Source organism: Drosophila bipectinata, unplaced genomic scaffold, assembly GCF_030179905.1.
Source record: "Drosophila bipectinata strain 14024-0381.07 unplaced genomic scaffold, DbipHiC1v2 scaffold_34, whole genome shotgun sequence".
NCBI lineage: Eukaryota > Metazoa > Arthropoda > Insecta > Diptera > Drosophilidae > Drosophila > Drosophila bipectinata.
This window is the reverse complement of record NW_027222960.1, coordinates 10,001-20,000: the sequence shown is the minus strand read 5'-3', so window position 1 is coordinate 20,000 and position 10,000 is coordinate 10,001. Positions and strand designations below refer to the sequence as shown.

The following is a 10,000-nucleotide window of genomic DNA, read 5'->3' as shown; positions in this document are numbered from 1 at the left end:
AGACCGAGAGGTCCGGGTAAACCGCTGAACCACTTTCATGCTTGGGATTGTGAACTGAAACTGTTCACATGAACTTGGAATTCCTAGTAAGTGTGAGTCATTAACTCGCATTGATTACGTCCCTGCCCTTTGTGCACACCGCCCGTCGCTACTACCGATTGAATTATTTAGTGAGGTCTCCGGACGTGATCACTGTGACGCCTTGTGTGTTACGGTTGTTTCGCAGAAGTTGACCGAACTTGATTATTTAGAGGAAGTAAAAGTCGTAACAAGGTTTCCGTAGGTGAACCTGCGGAAGGATCATTATTGAATGAATCTTATCCGTTATTAAAATATTTATTATATATAAATATATAAATAAAAATTACCCAAAAATAAAAGACATATATATTATATTGAATATATAGACCATTTGTTGTCTTCAATATAAATTGCGTGTATATTTAATTAATATACATGCGTTGCGTGATGTATTGTTCATATTAAATTATGCGCATACATTGATAAATGCAACACCTAAAATATACATTGTTGTACCTGATATACAGGTTAATGCTTTATATAATATTAAAACAATATAAATTATATTTATATTGATTATATAAAACTAAGACATTTCGCAACAATTATTTTAGGTATATCAAAAAATTAAACATATTTTATATGTTTAAATATAGACGAATATATTGAATATAAATTGCGTGTATATTTAATTAATATACATGCGTTGCGTGATGTATTGTTCATATTAAATTATGCGCATACATTGATAAATGCAACACCTAAAATATACATTGTTGTACCTGATATACAGGTTAATGCTTTATATAATATTAAAACAATATAAATTATATTTATATTGATTATATAAAACTAAGACATTTCGCAACAATTATTTTAGGTATAAAAATAACTTTATTGAAGGAATTGATATATGCCAGTTAAATGGTGTATTTTTAATTTCTTTCAATAAAAACATAATTGACGAATTGTATATTTATATATATTTATAAAACTCTAAGCGGTGGATCACTCGGCTCATGGGTCGATGAAGAACGCAGCAAACTGTGCGTCATCGTGTGAACTGCAGGACACATGAACATCGACATTTTGAACGCATATCGCAGTCCATGCTGTTATGTACTTTAATTAATTTTATAGTGCTGCTTGGACTACATATGGTTGAGGGTTGTAAGACTATGCTAATAAAGTTGCTTATTATTATATATTTTTATAATGATATGCATATGGTATATTATTGGATATATTTATATATTCATAATATTAAATATAAAAGCAATTATCTCAAATATTTATAAAAGAAAAAATGAAGATATACAATTCTTTCTTTTTTCAATTCAAATAATACTGAGAAATGTCTAGCATAAAAAAAATTAAATTTTTTTTAACTAGAATTGTCTCTTATTTAAAGATGCGAAAATTGAAAATATATCAAATATATTGTTCTTCATAGAGATATATTGTTTATATATATATATACATTGCTTTATACAACCTCAACTCATATGGGACTACCCCCTGAATTTAAGCATATTAATTAGGGGAGGAAAAGAAACTAACAAGGATTTTCTTAGTAGCGGCGAGCGAAAAGAAATCAGTTCAGCACTAAGTCACTTTGTCTATATGGCAAATGTGAGATGCAGTGTATGGAGCGTCAATATTCTAGTATGAGAAATTAACGATTTAAGTCCTTCTTAAATGAGGCCATTTACCCATAGAGGGTGCCAGGCCCGTATAACGTTAATGATTACTAGATGATGTTTCCAAAGAGTCGTGTTGCTTGATAGTGCAGCACTAAGTGGGTGGTAAACTCCATCTAAAACTAAATATAACCATGAGACCGATAGTAAACAAGTACCGTGAGGGAAAGTTGAAAAGAACTCTGAATAGAGAGTTAAATAGTACGTGAAACTGCTTAGAGGTTAAGCCCGATGAACCTGAATATCCATTATGGAAAATTCATCATTAAAGTTATAATATTTAAATAATATTATAGAAATAGTGTGCATTTTTTCCATATAAGGACATTGTAATCTATTAACATATATAATTTATCATAAAATATGACTTATAGTTTATTCAAATTATTATGCTTGCATTTTAACATAGGATAAATGTCATTAATTTGATAAAGTGTTGATAGATTAATAAGAATACAGTGCGTTAATTTTTCGGAATTATATAATGGCATAATTATCATTGATTTTTGTGTTTATTATATGCACTTGTATGATTAACAATGCGAAAGATTCAGGATACCTTCGGGACCCGTCTTGAAACACGGACCAAGGAGTCTAACATATGTGCAAGTTATTGGGATATAAACCTAATAGCGTAATTAACTTGACTATTAATGGGATTAGTTTTTTAACTATTTTATAGTTAATTAACACAATCCCGGGGCGTTCTATATAGTTATGTATAATAATATTTATATTATTTATGCCTCTAACTGGAACGTACCTTGAGCAGATATGCTGTGACCCGAAAGATGGTGAACTATACTTGATCAGGTTGAAGTCAGGGGAAACCCTGATGGAAGACCGAAACAGTTCTGACGTGCAAATCGATTGTCAGAATTGAGTATAGGGGCGAAAGACCAATCGAACCATCTAGTAGCTGGTTCCTTCCGAAGTTTCCCTCAGGATAGCTGGTGCATTTTAATGTTATATAAAATAATCTTATCTGGTAAAGCGAATGATTAGAGGCCTTAGGGTCGAAACGATCTTAACCTATTCTCAAACTTTAAATGGGTAAGAACCTTAACTTTCTTGATATGAAGTTTAAGGTTATGATATAATGTGCCCAGTGGGCCACTTTTGGTAAGCAGAACTGGCGCTGTGGGATGAACCAAACGTAATGTTACGGTGCCCAAATTAACAACTCATGCAGAAACCATGAAAGGCGTTGGTTGCTTAAAACAGCAGGACGGTGATCATGGAAGTCGAAATCCGCTAAGGAGTGTGTAACAACTCACCTGCCGAAGCAACTAGCCCTTAAAATGGATGGCGCTTAAGTTGTATACCTATACATTACCGCTAAAGTAGATGATTTATATTACTTGTAATATAAATTTTGAAACTTTAGTGAGTAGGAAGGTACAATGGTATGCGTAGAAGTGTTTGGCGTAAGCCTGCATGGAGCTGCTATTGGTACAGATCTTGGTGGTAGTAGCAAATAATCGAATGAGACCTTGGAGGACTGAAGTGGAGAAGGGTTTCGTGTGAACAGTGGTTGATCACGAGTTAGTCGGTCCTAAGTTCAAGGCGAAAGCCGAAAATTTTCAAGTAAAAATAAATATTACAATTATTGTGAAAATTATATACTTGAATAATTTTGAACGAAAGGGAATACGGTTCCAATTCCGTAACCTGTTGAGTATCCGTTTGTTATTAAATATGGGCCTCGTGCTCATCCTGGCAACAGGAACGACCATAAAGAAGCCGTCGAGAGATATCGGAAGAGTTTTCTTTTCTGTTTTATAGTCGTACTACCATGGAAGTCTTTCGCAGAGAGATATGGTAGATGGGCTAGAAGAGCATGACATATACTGTTGTGTCGATATTTTCTCCTCGGACCTTGAAAATTTATGGTGGGGATACGCAAACTTCTCAACAGGCCGTACCAATATCCGCAGCTGGTCTCCAAGGTGAAGAGTCTCTAGTCGATAGAATAATGTAGGTAAGGGAAGTCGGCAAATTAGATCCGTAACTTCGGGATAAGGATTGGCTCTGAAGATTGAGATAGTCGGGCTTGATTGGGAAACAATAATATGGTTTATGTGCTCGTTCTGGGTAAATAGAGTTATAATCATTTATGGTTGTAACTTGTTCCCCGGATAGTTTAGTTACGTATCCAATTGTGGAACTTTCTTGCTAAAATTTTTAAGAATACTAGTTGGGTCAAACCAATTAGTTCTTATTAATTATAACGATTATCAATTAACAATCAATTCAGAACTGGCACGGACTTGGGGAATCCGACTGTCTAATTAAAACAAAGCATTGTGATGGCCCTAGCGGGTGTTGACACAATGTGATTTCTGCCCAGTGCTCTGAATGTCAAAGTGAAGAAATTCAAGTAAGCGCGGGTCAACGGCGGGAGTAACTATGACTCTCTTAAGGTAGCCAAATGCCTCGTCATCTAATTAGTGACGCGCATGAATGGATTAACGAGATTCCTTCTGTCCCTATCTACTATCTAGCGAAACCACAGCCAAGGGAACGGGCTTGGAATAATTAGCGGGGAAAGAAGACCCTTTTGAGCTTGACTCTAATCTGGCAGTGTAAGGAGACATAAGAGGTGTAGAATAAGTGGGAGATATTAGACTTCGGTTTGGTATCGACAATGAAATACCACTACTCTTATTGTTTCCTTACTTACTTGATTAAATGGAACGTGTATCATTTCCTAGCCATTATACGGATATATTTATTATATCTTATGGTATTGGGTTTTGATGCAAGCTTCTTGATCAAAGTATCACGAGTTTGTTATATAATCGCAAACAAATTCTTTAATGAGAGATGCATTCATGTATTATCGATTTGAAAATTTGGTATAACTCCAATTACTCAGGTATGATCCAATTCAAGGACATTGCCAGGTAGGGAGTTTGACTGGGGCGGTACATCTCTCAAATAATAACGGAGGTGTCCCAAGGCCAGCTCAGTGCGGACAGAAACCACACATAGAGCAAAAGGGCAAATGCTGACTTGATCTCGGTGTTCAGTACACACAGGGACAGCAAAAGCTCGGCCTATCGATCCTTTTGGTTTAAAGAGTTTTTAACAAGAGGTGTCAGAAAAGTTACCATAGGGATAACTGGCTTGTGGCGGCCAAGCGTTCATAGCGACGTCGCTTTTTGATCCTTCGATGTCGGCTCTTCCTATCATTGTGAAGCAAAATTCACCAAGCGTTGGATTGTTCACCCATGCAAGGGAACGTGAGCTGGGTTTAGACCGTCGTGAGACAGGTTAGTTTTACCCTACTAATGACAAAACGTTGTTGCGACAGCATTCCTGCGTAGTACGAGAGGAACCGCAGGTACGGACCAATGGCACAATACTTGTTCGAGCGAACAGTGGTATGACGCTACGTCCGTTGGATTATGCCTGAACGCCTCTAAGGTCGTATCCGTGCTGGACTGCAATGATAAATAAGGGGCAATTTGCATTGTATGGCTTCTAAACCATTTAAAGTTTATTATTTATATTTTAAACGACAATGGATGTGATGCCAATGTAATTTGTAACATAGTAAATTGGGAGGATCTTTGATCACCTGATGCCATGCTAGTTACATATGAAAACATTATTTAATACAATGACAAAGCCTAGAATCAATTGTAAACGACTTTTGTAACGGGCAAGGTGTTGTAAGTGGTTGAGCAGCTGCCATACTGCGATCCACTGAAGCTTATCCTTTGCTTGATGATTCGAAATATAAAAAAAATGTAAATATGCATGTGTAAATATGTATATTTAGTATAAAAAATCGTTATATGCTATATCTAAGAAAGCATATAAGGATTATAACGGGTTGTCCACGTTTCCCTACTAATTGTGGCCTACTAAGTGTTTCGTCATCTTATTAGTGACGTGAAAAATGAAAATAATATTTTTCATTTATATTGTTATAAGTCTTAAACCTTATAACGGCGGAACTTGAATTACTTTCGTATAGGTAGCCAAATTCCTCGTCATCTTATTAGTGACGTGAAAAATGAAAATAATATTTTTCATTTATATTGTTATAAGTCTTAAACCTTATAACGGCGGGAGTTGAATTACTTTCGTTTAGGTAGCCAAATGCCTCGTCATCTTATTAGTGACGTGAAAAATGAAAATAATATTTTTCATTTATATTGTTATAAGTCTTAAACCTTATAACGGCGGAAGATGAATTACTTTCGTTTAGGTAGCCAAATGCCTCGTCATCTTATTAGTGACGTGAAAAATGAAAATAATATTTTTCATTTATATTGTTATAAGTCTTAAACCTTATAACGGCGGAAGATGAATTACTTTCGTTTAGGTAGCCAAATGCCTCGTCATCTTATTAGTGACGTGAAAAATGAAAATAATATTTTTCATTTATATTGTTATAAGTCTTAAACCTTAAGACGGCGGGAGTTGAATAACTTTCGTTTAGGTAGCCAAATGCCTCGTCATCTTATTAGTGACGTGAAAAATGAAAATAATATTTTTCATTTATATTGTTATAAGTCTTAAACTTTAAGACGGCGGGAGTTGAATTACTTTCGCATAGGTAGCCAAATGCCTTGTCATCTTATTAGTGACGCGCATGATTCAATTCAAGAGATTCCTTCTGTCCCTATTTAAAACCTCACGGATATTAAAAATATTAAACATATATTGTTATAAGTCTTAAACCTTAAGACGGCGGGAGTTGAATTACTTTCGCATAGGTAGCCAAATGCCTCGTCATCTTATTAGTGACGCGCATGATTCAATTCAAGAGATTCCTACTGTCCCTATTTAAAACCTCACGGATATTAAAAATATTAAACATATATTGTTATAAGTCTTAAACCTTAAGACGGCGGGAGTTGAATTACTTTCGCATAGGTAGCCAAATGCCTCGTCATCTTATTAGTGACGCGCATGATTCAATTCAAGAGATTCCTTCTGTCCCTATTTAAAACCTCACGGATATTAAAAATATTAAACATATATTGTTATAAGTCTTAAACCTTAAGACGGCGGGAGTTGAATTACTTTCGCATAGGTAGCCAAATGCCTCGTCATCTTATTAGTGACGCGCATGATTCAATTCAAGAGATTCCTTCTGTCCCTATTTAAAACCTCACGGATATTAAAAATATTAAACATATATTGTTATAAGTCTTAAACCTTAAGACGGCGGGAGTTGAATTACTTTCGCATAGGTAGCCAAATGCCTCGTCATCTTATTAGTGACGCGCATGATTCAATTCAAGAGATTCCTACTGTCCCTATTTAAAACCTCACGGATATTAAAAATATTAAACATATATTGTTATAAGTCTTAAACCTTAAGACGGCGGGAGTTGAATTACTTTCGCATAGGTAGCCAAATGCCTCGTCATCTTATTAGTGACGCGCATGATTCAATTCAAGAGATTCCTTCTGTCCCTATTTAAAAACTCACGAATATTAAAAATATTAAAAATATTTTCATATGGATATGCAATCGTATGGATATCCAAATATGTGTGGGAAAGTCGTACTTCCTATACGATAAATGACCGGATTGACGAAACCGTGTTCAAAAAGGTATATAGGGTAGGTGGTGTTCGGCCCTACCAATATAATATTAAAATAATATTATATTAAACAGAAGATCGCCAGTATTAATATATAAGCATATGGTTATGAATACATATGCATATAACATATATGAAAATATATGAATATATATAAAAAAATATATATGAATATGAAAATATTTATATGTATATGAAATATATGGTAGGTGATGGTGTTAGCCTACCATATAATATATAATATAATAATTTAATTATATTATATTAAATATGGAAATATTAAAAATATATTAAAAATATTAAAAATATTTTCATATGGATATGCAATCGTATGGATATCCAAATATGTGTGGGAAAGTCATACTTCCCATACAATAAATGACCGGATTGACGAAACCGTGTTCAAAAAGGTATATAGGGTAGGTGGTGTTCGGCCTACCAATATAATATTAAAATAATATTATATTAAACAGAAGACCGCCAGTATTAATATATGAGCATATGGTTATGAATACATATGCATATAACATATATGAAAATATATGAATATAAAAAAATATATATGGATATGAAAATATTTATATGTATATGAAATATATGGTAGGTGATGAGGATAGCCTACCATATAATATATAATATAATAATTTAATTATATTATATTAAATATGGAAATATTAAAAATATATTAAAAATATTAAAAATATTTTCATATGGATATGCAATCGTATGGATATCCAAATATGTGTGGGAAAGTCATACTTCCCATACAATAAATGACCGGATTGACGAAACCGTGTTCAAAAAGGTATATAGGGTAGGTGGTGTTCAGCCTGCCAATATAATATTAAATAATATTATATTAAACAGAAGACCGCCAGTATTAATATATAAGCATATGGTTATGAATACATATGCATATAACATATATGAAAATATATGAATATAAAAAAATATATATGGATATGAAAATATTTATATGTATATGAAATATATGGTAGGTGATGGTGATAGCCTACCATATAATATATAATATAATAATTTAATTATATTATATTAAATATGGAAATATTAAAAATATATTAAAAATATTAAAAAGAGTTTCATATGGATATGCAATCGTATGGATATCCAAATATGTGTGGGAAAGTCATACTTCCCATACAATAAATGACCGGATTGACGAAACCGTGTTCAAAAAGGTATATAGGGTAGGTGGTGTTCGGCCTACCAATATAATATTAAAATAATATTATATTAAACAGAAGACCGCCAGTATTAATATATGAGCATATGGTTATGAATACATATGCATATAACATATATGAAAATATATGAATATAAAAAAATATATATGGATATGAAAATATTTATATGTATATGAAATATATGGTAGGTGATGAGGATAGCCTACCATATAATATATAATATAATAATTTAATTATATTATATTAAATATGGAAATATTAAAAATATATTAAAAATATTAAAAATATTTTCATATGGATATGCAATCGTATGGATATCCAAATATGTGTGGGAAAGTCATACTTCCCATACAATAAATGACCGGATTGACGAAACCGTGTTCAAAAAGGTATATAGGGTAGGTGGTGTTCAGCCTGCCAATATAATATTAAAATAATATTATATTAAACAGAAGACCGCCAGTATTAATATATAAGCATATGGTTATGAATACATATGCATATAACATATATGAAAATATATGAATATAAAAAAATATATATGGATATGAAAATATTTATATGTATATGAAATATATGGTAGGTGATGGTGATAGCCTACCATATAATATATAATATAATAATTTAATTATATTATATTAAATATGGAAATATTAAAAATATATTAAAAATATATTAAAAATATTAAAAATATTTTCATATGGATATGCAATCGTATGGATATCCAAATATGTGTGGGAAAGTCATACTTCCCATACAATAAATGACCGGATTGACGAAACCGTGTTCAAAAAGGTATATAGGGTAGGTGGTGTTCGGCCTACCAATATAATATTAAAATAATATTATATTAAACAGAAGACCGCCAGTATTAATATATGAGCATATGGTTATGAATACATATGCATATAACATATATGAAAATATATGAATATAAAAAAATATATATGGATATGAAAATATTTATATGTATATGAAATATATGGTAGGTGATGGGGATAGCCTACCATATAATATATAATATAATAATATTTATTATATTATAATAAATATGGAAATATTAAATTATTTTCATATGGATATGGATATGGATATGGATATACATATTCATATGGATATACTAAAATATACTGAAATATACCGATGAGTATATTTAGGTGAGGGTAAAAAGGCAAATAAATACCCAGCTTGACGAAAGTGTGTTCAAAAAGGTATATAGGGTAGGTGGTGTCGTCCTACCAATATAGTATATTATTTATATTATATGTATATACTAAAATACCGATGAGTATTTTTAGGTGAGGGAAAGAAGGCAAATAAATACCCAGCTTGACGAAAGTGTGGTCAAAAAGGTATATATGGTAGGTGGTGTAAGCCTATCTATATAATATAACATACTATATTATATATTATATATACACTATATTGTATACTTAGATAATATCGTTGAAGCGTCTACGTCTTATTATAAATTATAATTTGACAAGTTTCCAATTATTATCGTTAA

At 32.1% G+C, this 10,000-nt stretch overlaps 3 non-coding genes across 3 annotated transcripts in view; all 3 read left to right on the top strand.

Moving 5' to 3' along the window:
• Nucleotides 1-306, top strand: part of LOC138927571 (small subunit ribosomal RNA) — a 1,995-nt gene extending 1,689 nt beyond the window's left edge. The window contains exon 1 of the ribosomal RNA XR_011444026.1: nt 1-306. This exon is cut by the window's left edge and continues 1,689 nt beyond it. This is a non-coding gene — a ribosomal RNA (small subunit ribosomal RNA).
• A 707-nt stretch (nt 307-1,013) lies between these two features.
• LOC138927569 (5.8S ribosomal RNA) lies at nt 1,014-1,192 on the top strand. Its single transcript, XR_011444025.1, has one exon. It is a non-coding gene; the product is annotated as a 5.8S ribosomal RNA (ribosomal RNA).
• Nucleotides 1,193-1,512: 320 nt separating this feature from the next.
• LOC138927567 (large subunit ribosomal RNA) lies at nt 1,513-5,462 on the top strand. The gene has a single exon (XR_011444023.1). It is a non-coding gene; the product is annotated as a large subunit ribosomal RNA (ribosomal RNA).
• The last annotated feature ends 4,538 nt before the right edge of the window (nt 5,463-10,000 follow it).